At 35.4% G+C, this 14,029-nt stretch overlaps 1 protein-coding gene across 1 annotated transcript in view; it reads right to left on the reverse strand.

Moving 5' to 3' along the window:
• LOC116167798 overlaps nucleotides 1-13,429 on the reverse strand; it is an 80,180-nt gene extending 66,751 nt beyond the window's left edge. Inside the window, exon 1 of the mRNA XM_031483326.1 lies at nucleotides 13,290-13,429. The gene's annotated coding sequence lies outside the window, so the exon portion shown is untranslated. The remainder of the gene's footprint in view (nucleotides 1-13,289) is intronic.
• Between the last annotated feature and the right edge of the window lie 600 nt (nucleotides 13,430-14,029).

Here is a 14,029-nt window from a genome sequence, read left to right on the forward strand (position 1 = left end):
CCACGATACCTGGAGGGCGAGGTTTCCAAGAAATACCTTCACTACCATAGTCACACGCACCCAGACTTCCGTAGACCGCAAATGAGATTTGATCGGCTCGGTTCGTGTGTTCTGGATAAGTTTCATAAAATTTTCCAGAACACACGAACCGAGTTGGGTGAGGAACGTTCCAACAAATGCTGGAATTTTAAAAAGACGTGAGTTTCCCAGTTCTGGGACGACATCCAATTGAAGAAATACGCGAAAAACAATTTTTTCGATGTAATTGTTCACCAAGAAATGAAGGCAACCACCATTTTGTTTACGACGTGTTTAGTGCACACAATTGGAAGCATGTCTTTTTGTTTGATTTTATTTTGCTAATCGTTAACATTTTCCCAGTGGTCCCACTGAGGAAGGACAGCAAAGTGCGTCCGAAATATTTGGATTACCAAATAAAAATACTAAACGAAGTCTGACTTTTGAGCCTACTAACCTTACAAACCTTCACTTCAACACCACCTAAGGCCGAAAGAAAAACCTTTTAATCGATATTATTATCAGTTAACAATCGTCGAACTATCGGTAACGTACCGGGTTTGAGATATAAGATAATCCAAGACCGAATTTACATTGTGTAAGTGTGATTGGGTGATCATTAGGATTTACAACCCTAACGATACAACAACTCTTATAGAATATCTTTGAAATTACCCTAGAAACTGTGGGGGTGTTCAGAGACCTTGCCATGAGAAAGTCACTTGACGCATCGCGAGTGGCACTGGGTATCCCCTAAATGCGAGAAAATTTAATGGGTTGGCCACTTCGAAGGTTTAGCTAAAGACATTTCCCCATCCAAAATAGTTTTCTTAGAGCTAAAATTCGTTTTGATAGACGTAGGTAATCCTAACTTTATGATGCGTAGGTATTTAACACAAATTCCAATTTTATATAGAAGACAGTGTATTAAATAAAATGTACACACTTCAAAGCATTATTTCGCTTTGATTGAGTTCTTCCCTTACAAGGAGACTTCAAGTGTAGAAATTACAAATAAGTATACCTCATTAACTACAAACTGCTGGATTAAATTCAATTTACGCTACCATTTCCATTCATATAATGGCCGGTTTATGGCACAATCAATACATTATACGGTGGAGCGTTACATCACATTGTCGTTACGCATAATTGAGAAATTCTGTTTACACGTTGAGACCTTTTAAGTGTAATTTATAGGGATGCCATGTCGTATTGAACCAAAAATGGTCATACCTTGAACATCGTGAAGTCGAGCGATGGCGTTCAGGTGAAGCGGTTACTTACACTTTGTGGTTCTAATTTCAAGATCAATAACAGTATAAATTCATTCGACCATTACATCCACGAAATGTTACATTCCGTAGAGCAGCAGCCCATAGCAATTCAGCTGTCCACAAGTGGATTAAAAGCAAAAACCAATCGTTTACTTAATTAATTTCACATTAAAAGTTCGATCGTTTTTAATCGCCATAAAGCTGCTGTATAGGCGTTTATTAGGTATTTAAGGTGGGCAATAAAGAGTTTGTTTTTCCATTTAAACTTTGCGCTTACGCGCACCTTTCCTTTAGTTGAGTGTTTAATATTCATCTTTGACCGTGAAGCTTAAAGAGTTTCCCTACTTTGAAGCTTAATTACATCGTCTTGATTTTTAAGTTTGCTTCCATTTGCTTATTAATGCGAAGATTTGTACGCACTTAAAACTTTAAAGTGTGCACGCATTTACGCTATAAAACACGCACCAAAATTTTCGTTTATATTATAATTTTAAATTTCAGTTTAGTTTTAGCAAAAACGTCTATTTACTCATGCAGTCATTTGGAACAGAAGGACATCATTGGAAGAATTAAAGTATTTGGTACACGATATGCACATTATTGCGGTCGCTATTGTAAGGGGATATATGATTCAGACTTACCCTTTTTCCTGGATATTGTATATTTTTTCTGAGCACGAGGGCTTCATCCTTATTCCTCATTTTTAAATACAATAATTTCAAAAATTGGAGTAACCTGAAGAACCTGAACGTAAGCAGCGAAGTGCAAACCTAAGACGCAGCGCTATAACAGGGAGATAACCAATGCGAAGAAGGATATCAAGAAACAACAACACGGAATATAGACAACACTTATACCATAAGCTTGTCGCTGAAAGGAGAAGCTGAGGAATTGCAAAAGGGAACCGCTCGCCTTCTACAGATCTCTATAGAGTCTAATACATGTTGAATAATTTGAATCCCAAGAATTGAAAGGAAACATTTCAAAAAAGGAAAAACCTGATGGGTGTCAAGAATTCGAAACAACCGACGACGGACTCAAGGCCAAAATAAGATTTTGGAAAAAAAAACGACAGTATAGTTGAAGGCACGGAACAAAAGTATTCAACGAATTCGAAGCAAGTATTGACCCGATGAAACCAGAAAGAATTCGCAGAAAAGGAAGAATCACAAGAATTTAATAATGCTTAGGCATGTAAATATTTTTAGAAATCTGAGAATCGGAAAGACCTTTTGGATAGTAAAAATTTTGAAGTATTTGGAAAATGGCCATAATTCGATGACACGGAAGAAACAATCATAAAAATGTAGCAAACATGAAAATTTCAAGCGTCGGTTGAATTTGAAGGGTCGGAGAGATTTGAAAAATGCGGAAAAACGGAAGAATTTGAATTCGATAAACAAAGAAGAATGTGGTGAACATGAAAAAATTGAATAATCCTAAGTAACTTATGTGACGATACTTATAAGTTTGAAAACCCCGAAGAATTTAAATAAAGTAGAAAATGCAATAAATGATATGAAGAAAATCAAGAATTGGAAGAGGTCTAACTATCGAGAGGTGAAGAATTGGAGAATCACGAAGAACTCGAATTTCAAATATATTGAAAGAGTTGAAGAAGGCGAACATTCTGAAGAAGCTGATGACTTAGTAGTACACATTGTAGAATCCATTTGGGAGAACTAAAGAAACCGGAAAATCGGGGTAATTTGAAGAGATGGAAAAATATGAGTATCCCTTGGACAATAGGTATATGTCTAATTACCGTCACAATATAATATAAAACGAAATCCATGTATCTCTAATACTACACCACGATTAATTATATGAAATTGGAACAGAAATAAACACGGTTTCCTGTTATACATAAATTTGAAAATCATTTCCTTTAAAAAACGGCGAGTTGAAAAAGAAGACAAATTTGGAAATAAAAATGCAAGGCTTGTTGTATGCATCAAAAATAAGAAAGCGAAATGAGATGGGGAAGTTATACGTTCACGTCGCCGAGTTTTCTGTGTCACTTAAGCTAAATTCGGTATTTTATAGTATACAGTAGCTCGTGCCATGATACAAGTTTTAATAATTAACGCACATGTAAAATATGGGTTATAGTTGGCCTACGGAAACGTCATTTAGCAAAAGAAGAGATTGTAGCGAGTTTCGTTGAAAGCTAGTTTGGCGAATACAAAATAACTTACTTCCGTCACATCACTACAGACATAAGTTTTTGAAATGATTTCAACAGAAACTTCCGGTTGTCAGCGTAATTGCAAACCGTTTGCCAGGATCGACTTTAAACGTTAAAAGAACTCGACGTAATTTTGGTATTTAATGAGTATTGTCGCATTATTCCTCTATCGCATTTTCGATTTTCCCATATATCAATGTCGTTCAAGGGTAGGTTAGCACGGAAATGTTCGTTTCCGGAACGAGAATATGGTGGTGGCGTCAATTTTTGTAACTCGATCCTGTGGAAAGTATCGCAAATCCGGAAGTTCGTTTAAATTAGATTCGTTTCGTTCCAAAAAAAAGCCCGGTATTGTTTCTTGTTAGTGGCATTTTCTACAGACTGTATTTTTATGTATAATGCGTTCAAATTGCGGGTTAAAATAAGGGTTAATTTTGCCTTACAACTCGATTACGTAATAACTTTCTGCTAATATTTTAATCAACTTTGAGAGTAGAGATACTGTAGAGTCTCCTAACCAGACCATGATAACAGCACTCATAGAAACGTTCTGATTTGGAAGTGTAATGAAGATGTAAGTGTATGTGATTAAAACTGGCTTCCATCTAATTTCAATAAAAGTCAGTTTTCGGTTGTGTTTCAGCCAATTTGTTTCCGAATAATGATGCCGGATCAATTTACGAACTTTTTTTTTTTGTTACAAATGAAATAAAAAAATATACCTACTCAATTTCAGGTGGTGACTATGCGTGTAGAACCTACGCGATATTTAGATTTTAAAAATGTAAAGTGTTGCTTGAAAATGGTATTTAAACAACCCTCAATTGCACTAAGTTTATGGGTTTTGGATTACAATTCTATCGGAGTAGTTGTATTAAGGACTGTAATGTAAGTGAATTTGTGTAAGTTAGCAGTGCCGAACGCATGCGAAAATACAGTGGTGAATTATTGTGAACATGCAGTAATAATAAGAATAGGTAATTAAATTTATTGTTGTCTAAGGGGGTGATATCGCCCTTTAAAGTTTAAACAAATCACTATCTTCCGCATAAATAAGTCCATTCACTCAGCGGCCGTATATGAGAGTGAAATCGACATAATTAAATTCATACAAAAAAGATCTCGAGTTATAATTCCTTTAAGAAGTCCTAAAAAGATTGGAATTCACTTATGTTAGTTGTTCTCTAAGGGGGTGAAAATCAAATTCTAGATCCATTCAGAAGTTAACGATTGAACGATTGATTTTTACTATCATCTATTCAATGGGATGACCAAAAAAATTGGCAATCACTGAACTGCCCTTTAAGGGTGTAAAATTCGCCCTTAACACTCTCCCAAAGGGAGGTTTCAAATTCCAGTTCTTTTTAGAAGATATCAATTGATATCTAGAGCAATAAAATCTGGCATTCAATTACCTTTTCGTAAAGGAGGTGGAACTAATCCACGTTTGAAGCTAAACAAATTCACAAATGCCCGCACAAAAAAAAAAGGTTTCAAACTCGCTATTTTTTTTAGAACTCCCCAAAAATATTGGAGTTCACTTAGTAGTTCTCTGAGAGGGTGAAACCTATTCTTGTAGTTTAAAAAATAACTATTAACCACCCATACAAAAATTTGATATTTTAAATCCACCCGTTTAAAAGGGATTCAAATTCAAAATCAATTGAGATGTTAACGATTGATATTTAATATCCCCCAAAGAAATTGTGCATCCACTGCGATCTAAGTGGGATTTGACCCACTTCAGGTCTACAAATTTCTTCACCCGTATGCCCTTTACCGCCACCAAAGGATTATCATTTGCTTACCAACCGTATAAGGGGATCAAATCCGCGTTGATTGGACTCCGTCCATAAAAAGGTTGATCTTTAGTAGGTACCACCAAAAAATTGGTGTACATTTAGCTCTACTCCTTACGCTAAAAATATATAAACATATTTGACGCCCATATTGAAAGGTTTCAAATCTAAATTAATTTGAAACTTAACTATCGGCCTGTAGTATCCACAAAAAATGGTGTTACTTAGTTGCGACGTAAGTCGGTCAAATCTGCCCATCAAGCTTAAAAACATTAGTTAATATTCGTATTTAGAAGTAACTATTGACTTCTAGTACCATAAAAAAAGATTTGCATTCACTTAACCGCTAGGGGTGTAAAATCTACCGTTAAAGTTAAAAAAAAATATTTAACACCCCCACAAAAGTCTACACATCAAGTGTTTAGCTATTGTAATTTGTGAGATCTCAGCCGGACAGCCCGCCAGCCAGACAGCCAGCTATAACGAATATAATAACGTATTTTTTTTAAAATGAGCTAAAAATGGGAATTTGCTCTTGGAAGTTTATGAATTTTAAAATTAACAGCCACAAATTTTCTAATGTATATTAGGGGTACATTTGGGATCTGTGATTTGCTTATTTATTTTCTTTAAATAGTTTTTACATTTATGAGAACATTTCCCTGATTTCTACTTCATTCCTTAAAAAACTTTTTTAGTGCAGGGCTCATTAATGGAGGTGAATATTTCAAAACCTTTTTGATCAGGCAACTCGGCGCGTTTGAACTGAAAATTAGATCTCGTTTCGGTTAGAAAATTTTTTGCTCGGTGTTATTTCAAATAATTTAAGCAGCAATCGCAGAGAATGACACAGTTCGAGAACCTGTAGTAGGCTTAACGTAAGAAAAAGACAACGTGAAACGTTCTGGTTAAAAATGAAGATTATGTCAAATCTTTAAAAATTAAGCTATTATGCATTATATGGATTCATATATAATGCAAGGAAAGCAAACTACCGAATCGAAATTGGAAAAATTAACAGACCGTCATTCTATATCTGTTCGGAAAACAGGGGATGCGTAGTTTTGGGAGAAATGCAAATCTGAAAACCTTGTGCGTTTAATTTATTCAAGGTAAATTACACATGAATTATATATTAATCTGAGAATCGCAGAAGGAAACATAAATTAGTATTGCTAATAGGGGCACCGTCTGATAGCAATTAACATCGGCATTCAATATCCATCTTCAGCAATACGCTTACAAATTACATTCACGCATACACGTGGGTACCCTTCCCGGAGATAAGTGCGTTACGAAACGTCAAAGGGCATCATGCGAAAATAAAATCAATTTAGTACAATTTTAGGAGAGATCGATTTCCCTCGGGACTTATAAGGAGGAAATAAATAAAGCGATTTCGTTACGAGCAGAAGCGGATTAGCTTTCCGATCTGTTGATGCATTGCTGATAATGTTGCTTATGCTTTCTATTATTATGAAATATGAATTGTTGCCGAGATTTTTGCCATTAGATTAAAAACGATTCAGTAGACGGTGTGTTATTAGAAACTATGTAACGATAAGTTAATGCTGAAACATTTCCTACAAACTAATCGAAGGACCATACGTATGCGGTATTAACACCGTACTAAAACAAAGGTATAATCGAGGTATAATTCTTCTCGGCAAGCCCGTAGGTTAACTATTTCGTAGGTAATCTCTAACATAACCCTCTTATGCCATAAATAACTATTTATGTCTGTTACCAAGGTTTAGAGCTAATTCCTTTAAAGATCAAAAGATCTCTATTTATTATAATTCATGCCCCCATCGCGACTTGCACCAATTTCGTTTGTTAATTCACATTTGCCCTAGAAATTGCTCGTACAAAAATATATATAAGAAATTCATCACTCGGCCGGTCTGAGAGAAGTCATTTTTCGATCACTTTATACATTTTATAGAATTCGTTTTGGGGTAGTGGTTTAGTCGTATTACTTTTCGGGTTCTTGGATTATCGCTGCAAGTCCTAACTTATACATCAAGTCCTTTTTCCGAAATCGTCATGAAACCTTTATTTTGACGCCTACTTTATGTCAGCAAATTTTGGTTTCCGTGAAAGTGGCAGTAACAATTTTTAGCTGACCACTTTTCCTACCTTCTGCCCCTTCGCCAGATTTCTGTCAAAACTGACACATTAATATTAATAAAGAGTTCAATACTTTATACTAAAAAAGACAGAAAAATATAATACAAAACTCGTCAATAAAAGACATTACTTGACTCAGAAATTAATAAATGTGTTGTAAGCCTAATCGGACTCTGCCTTCAGGTAACTCCAGCCGGCTGGCCAAAGATCGAAGGACCCCGACACTAGTGCATATAACCCTAAGCGGAATAGAATATTGCCCCTCTGGTTCCCAAATAAGGTCTATCGACCGGATGCATGAACGCAAGATACCAGTGCTGTATCAGGAAGCATAACGCCCGCAGGGTTTTAACCCTACAAGGATTAACGACACCAGTTACTCAGGTGAGTAAGACCGCAAAATAAAACTACCTAGTAAATTAACAGGTCTGAGGAATAAAAATGAAATAAAAGGAAAGCTCTCTGGGAATGAAAGCAAAACGGAACTAACGTAAAAGGAATTATGGGATTCTAATCTGGGATGAAATGCTTGGGTATGGAATGTGGTGCTGGTTTCTAGTGATAAGAGTCTTCTATTCGGTAAGAGGTGCAGGAATTCAGTCGCCGAATATGCTTGATCCCCGAAGTCTTTAACACTTCACATCACACTTTTATAGGGACAAGGAGAAGCACGTGGAGAAATAAGAAGGGATTTAATTTCAAAGGATGGGGGCGACATCTAACGGAGGAATTACACATAATACAGGATGTTTACAAATAAAATTTTGACGCCAGTAATGTGCCATTCTCCTGATTTATGTAAATATCTATTGTCCTATCTCTTGATTAGCATTTGTTCGACTGCATTTTTGCTGCTACTTTACCATTGCGTCATTTTTAATTAAGTTCTAAGTTCAAAGATGAAAAAAATTGACGTGTTGAGAGTATTTTGGAATTTACGATGGAATTTACTACCGATATCCTTCGGTGGAGTTTACACAGTTTACGAAGAGCTGGCAAATATTTAATTTCGTTTTATACTGTTATCTACCCACTTCCTAAATATGGTAACGAGTAGTTAATTTGGTAAATATGTTATAGATTTTTTAAAAAATTTGTAGTGATTGCCACCTTTCATATTCCACGGGAAGTCCACTGCTTTCAAAATAGCTATCGATTTGTTGAACTGAACAGGATTGCTATTCTCAAAGGAAAAATTGCTTTCATTTTTACGATCTCTTATATTATAATAGGACGAGAAGGTATTAATAAAATGACGAGATTAGATATAGAAAATTACAAGTTTATGTATACTAAGGATACCGTTTATACAACAGTGTCGTTCTCGTTAACTCACAACTGTCCATAATAGAAAATAGTAGGCCTATTAATAATGCATGGAAAACGATTATAAACAAATTTACGTTTAAAGTGGAAATGTGGTGAAATTTATTGCTGCGTTGGAATTAGATCAATTAACTATTACGATACGTAATTTATTGATCCAGCGTGTGAACTAATTAGATGGCCAATTTATTTCACGACAGGTTATAGGACCGTAATGAAGCAGTTTAGCGCGCTGTTAATGAAAGAAATGACACGGAAATGTCTACGCTAGATTATGATATATACTTAAGTTTATTATAACCATTACTTTTTATTCAATGTTTTGAAAACGTATCATTAGTGTTGGGTAGATGGGAAAAACATCAAGCAAGAAATTAACTACAATAGCTGATATTAAATTGCTTATTTATAAGTCGAATTAAGTTATTTATCTGGACCGCTTAAAATAAATTGTTATTCGAAAGAAGATTAGCAAATCCTTTTATTGTCGAGCCGCTGTGGGTTATTCAGAATTTTTTACTAATATTTTAAAATATAAATTCAGCTAACCATAGTCATGGTTTTTCTTGAATCTTTGACATTTGTTCGGATCTTGAGTTTGAGGGACCTGAGGCGACATATCCTATTAGCACCTTGATTCTTGGAATCGTTTTCGATCACAGGACACTTAATGACTTCAGAAATTATAGGGAATGTTTCAGGTTCCTTGGGAACCTTGGGAATATTATGAATTTAGTGTTCAGGAAAGGATTTTTCAAGTTTGCACAATCTGAGAAATTTAGCAATTTTATAGGGGACTTCGAAATTTTAGGAATCTTATAAATCTGAGATCCTTAGAATTGTTAGAAATTTTGTTTAAGCTAGCCCTACTGGGGAATATGATTGTATCTATCCATTGATCTTTCGAATCTTAGGGAATACAGCGGAGGCGTAGCGTAGCTTGTTGGGGTCCAGGGACCAGGACGCAGTCAAAGTTTGCTGCCTTACAGCGTAAGAGTTGGTGAACATTGTGAGTTCTCTATCTTTATTACAAAAAGAGTTCAAACTCCTTATTTGTCTTTAGCAGACTATTCGGCGCAAGATATTCGTGCAATGAGATTTTAGGTCTACTGCTGTCTGCTATACACTTCCGAAAAAAAACGCAAAGTTTATATCTAGGAAATGGTTGTAGTAATAGAATTTCCACCCTTGTTGTGCAGTGTTGTTAAAGTGTCCTTTATTTAAAATTCGTGTATCACCCGATCAGCCATTATAATTTGTTATTTCTGTTAGAATAAATTTTTGTAATCTCCTTTTATAAATGAATTATGTCCCAAAATGCTTTAGAACTGTTGGGGGATGTCCAGAATCCTAGTAAAAATTACAACGCTGCACAAGAAAGTCTTGTATTTTTTACTGGAAAAGTAAAAACGAAAAAATCCTTTACTTTACTTTACCTCCTCACAAGTGTGAGGCAGCTACGGGATTTGGCATCCTCACACTTCTATCTCTTCTCATAGCTGACGAAATTTGTTTCTTGAAAGCGCTTCGCGTCGAATGAAGAAGTGGAGAGAAACTCTCACTTTCGGAAGGGAATAGGTACTTATGGAAAAACGCTGGATCAAGCGTGTTGTAGTCAAGGGAGATTAGTACTTGGAATATAAAGGAAGCGCCCTTTTTTATTACAAGGTTTACCACAGGACTCAATTACGGAAAGTTTAAGAACTATTGAGAGGCTGTCCAAAACTTTATTCTCTGAAGTGTGAAAAGTAAAAATCCCTCAGTTACCTTATTATAAGTCACCAGTAAAAGCAGTTAGAGACACTTTTTAAAACGAAGTGTTGTTAGAGTGTTTTATACATTTTTTTTTGGAAAGTTAATACTTCTCCAGATATTCGCGACCGAAAGTTTTTAACTAGGTATAGTTAATCGCAAAAACTGGTTAATCGCAAAAAAAACTCAAAAAGTATGCATTTTATTTAAAAAAACTGTGGAGAACAAAATCGCAGCTTTTAAAAAAACAGAGCAAATGCTTTTTTAATAATGGCTGTATGACAAATACTAACCGAGTGGCTTGTTAAAGGTTAGCTCTTGTTCGTTAAACGCTAAATTAGAGAGTTTCACAGTCAAATAACGGAAAAACTATGCATTTTTCGAGAAAAGCTTGTAGAATATTTTTTACAGTATTTGAAAAAACCTTTCTTTAAGAAAAAAAAAACTTTAGCATAAAAATTAAGCGAGTTACGATGAAAATAAGGTAGATCCGTACTTTTTCAGTGAAAAAATCAGCGCAAGTAACCCCCTAATTACCACCCTAATTAAAATTAGTCCTTCCCCTTTTCCAGTTTTCTCTAATTACGTATTATTAATACATTCTAGAAGTGTGACCAGTTTAGAAGACTTAATTTTGAAATAATTGAAGCTAAAAGTGAAAAACGAATTTCTGCAATTTTGTGAAAAACGCCCTTCTCTCCAAAATAACTACAAAACAACTGGATATATATCCATTCCATACATACACTATGTCATGTATACACAGGGCGATTCAAAAAGAATATCACGACTTTGAAAATCTGAATTTTAATTAAAGAAACAAAATAGAACCATGGGTTATATCAAAATGAAGAGTATTAAAGTGAGTTTTTTCCACTAGAGAATAGGTTCACTATGAGCCCACTCGAGGAGATATCGATACGATACGTGTGCGGATGGCTGAAACTTTTCCCTTTGCACAAATACACAAACACTCCTTCTCTATGAACTGTTTAGTATTTATATCAACGTCTATGATACACCATCTACTCAACAACTGTCGAGATTGTTAACTTTTCGAGGGTAAATACACCACGATAAAGGTTGATTTTTAAGGGTTGAAATATTCGGAAATAATGTTCCAAAGCGTATAACAATCATTACTCAACTGATCTGAACCAAAGTTTACTCACATTAAGCTTTAATAGGAAGTTTTATGGGTTTTGACAAAAAGGGGTAGTTTTCACCCTTAAAAAATGAAGATCGCCCATCGGCATAATATAGATTTTGCAGTGGAGGGTAAATTGAACTTAATCCCCAATTTTCATGCAAATCGATGCATTTTGAAAAAATTGCCAGTTTTATCTCGTATTTTAAGTTTCGTTTCCTGGATTAATAGTAAAGAATGTTTGCTTTGAAACGAAAATTGCAATTTTTGTGACAAAACCAAGCTACATATAGGGATTCGCAAAGGCACGAGAACCTTTTCGTAATACCAATTAAAACACCCCTCCATTTTTTGATTCCGGATATAGCCCATTTAGACAGGGAGAAATCGAGGGAGAAATATCAAACAGTTTTTTTGTAAACCGTGGAAAGTTCTATGCATGACTCAGGGTAAAATCTCAATAGCAAAACTGTTAGTGACGAGGGGTTGGTCGCGAGGGAAATTCTTGTCCCTCAAATAGGACATTTCGAAGACATAGCTGGGAAATATGTAGGAAATGGACGAAATAACTAACTATTAATGTCTTTGCAGGAAAAAAGACGCACGTAATGGGGGTCGCGTGAAGTTGGCTCTCCATATTTTCACACATTGATTTTTTTATAACTTAATCGAGAGAAACTCTTTCTAAGGTTTACGAGCAACTTTATGAGGCATTTAATTAATGATTGAAAAAGATTAATTTTTTTACTACTGGTATTCAAAATAATGCAGGAAATGCCTTGATTGAATTAACAAGACCATTGAGTAGCATTAGAAAGTGTAGTTCAATACATTTAATTGCAGGTGATTTAAGCGGATGTCTTCATACATAGTCGCAACTGCAAAAATTGTGATCAACATCCTTTTGACGTTAATACATCCTTCTACATGTACCGGATATTTAAATTGCGAAATGGTGATCTGTTTCAGTACAAAATTTATGCATTTCTTCCTTCCTCGGGTCTTAGAACTAATGAAGGTTGAAGTAGGGCTATAATTTACCTGACGTTGTGGGCTCGGCGTTAATGGAATTTAGCATTTTTAAAGCCCACTTCTTAATCAAACTAATTAACGGCAACAGTAAAATAAAACTACCTGGGAATGTGTAACAATAAAATGAAGGTTAATTACAGCGTTCTAGTGGTGTAATCCACTTTAATACGCGGGAGTAACGTTTTACTGAAAATGACTTTTGGAATGCGTTAGTTTTTCCTTTGAAGTGATCCGATGATTACCTCCTACACGCACATCTGAGCCGGGCGTGTTGTTTTTTCGTGTAGCGTAAACTTTCCCACAGTGCAGTGGTGAGACAAGGGTCTACTGATCCGTTTTTTGTTTATGCTGCTGCGGTGATTGGACAGACAAATTTCTCACGTTTGATTTTATGGAAAGTCAAGCGGCATTGTGCTGATAATTTAATAAGCAATTAGAATGTGTAGACTTCATCCCGTTAACCGTATTCAAACTACATACATAAACATTCTTTTACCAAATTGATCGCTGTGTTATATTAAAATGAACAAAACGAGCTTTAGGCACGCGTGAGAGTGAGAACCCCCCAAACTCAAAAAAACGTACGCTTTCAGCAATGAAAAACATCATAGTGAACTCACCAATTTAATCGATAATATCCAATTAGTATTCCCATGGTTTGCAACTAAATACACACGAATTGCCTACATCCTAAATCGAAAATGTGCAATATAGGAAATGAAAATGTGAAACTCGCGTACTCGATTAGTCTTTTAAAAATGTGCGTAACTCAATCTCCGCTTTATAGCTACCGGCGAAGAACTAATGGTAGCACTACCAGCAGCATTCAAACGACCGTATTCTCAAGGTAGCATCCGAGCCCCCCAGAAACGCCCCCATAATGTCTGACCCTAAAGGAAGAAGAAACGGTTAGTTTACGACTAGGTAACCAAAAGCGTTAATTTCAAATTTACACCGGAAACCGTTCGGTACTTATATGTAATTAAAGTGGAGCGAGAGTAAAGAAAGAATAGGGCGCGGGTACGACTTTCTGATAAATCACACGCAGATGACAATCATGATGCCAGATAAATGTCTTTCCAACTTGGCTATTCTACGCTCAAACTAATTGGTTTTGATGGGAATACTAATTATTTTCAAATTACGTGCCAGTCCTCGTCTAGCATGGGTGGTATTATTAAAATTTCTGAGTGTACCCGATCTAACACAACATTCTTTTACACGTTATTCACACGTGGTGTGGTAAAGAAGTAGAAAGGCCGTAACTTTAATAAATGGTAAACAGAGATAAGGTTGTCATATGGGGATGATTTATGCTTGAAGTGTTTGATCGTATTCGTGCTACATTTTCTTAAAATTT

The sequence above is a fragment of the Photinus pyralis genome, unplaced genomic scaffold (genome assembly GCF_008802855.1).
Source record: "Photinus pyralis isolate 1611_PpyrPB1 unplaced genomic scaffold, Ppyr1.3 Ppyr1.4_LG4, whole genome shotgun sequence".
Classification (NCBI taxonomy): Eukaryota; Metazoa; Arthropoda; class Insecta; order Coleoptera; family Lampyridae; genus Photinus; species Photinus pyralis.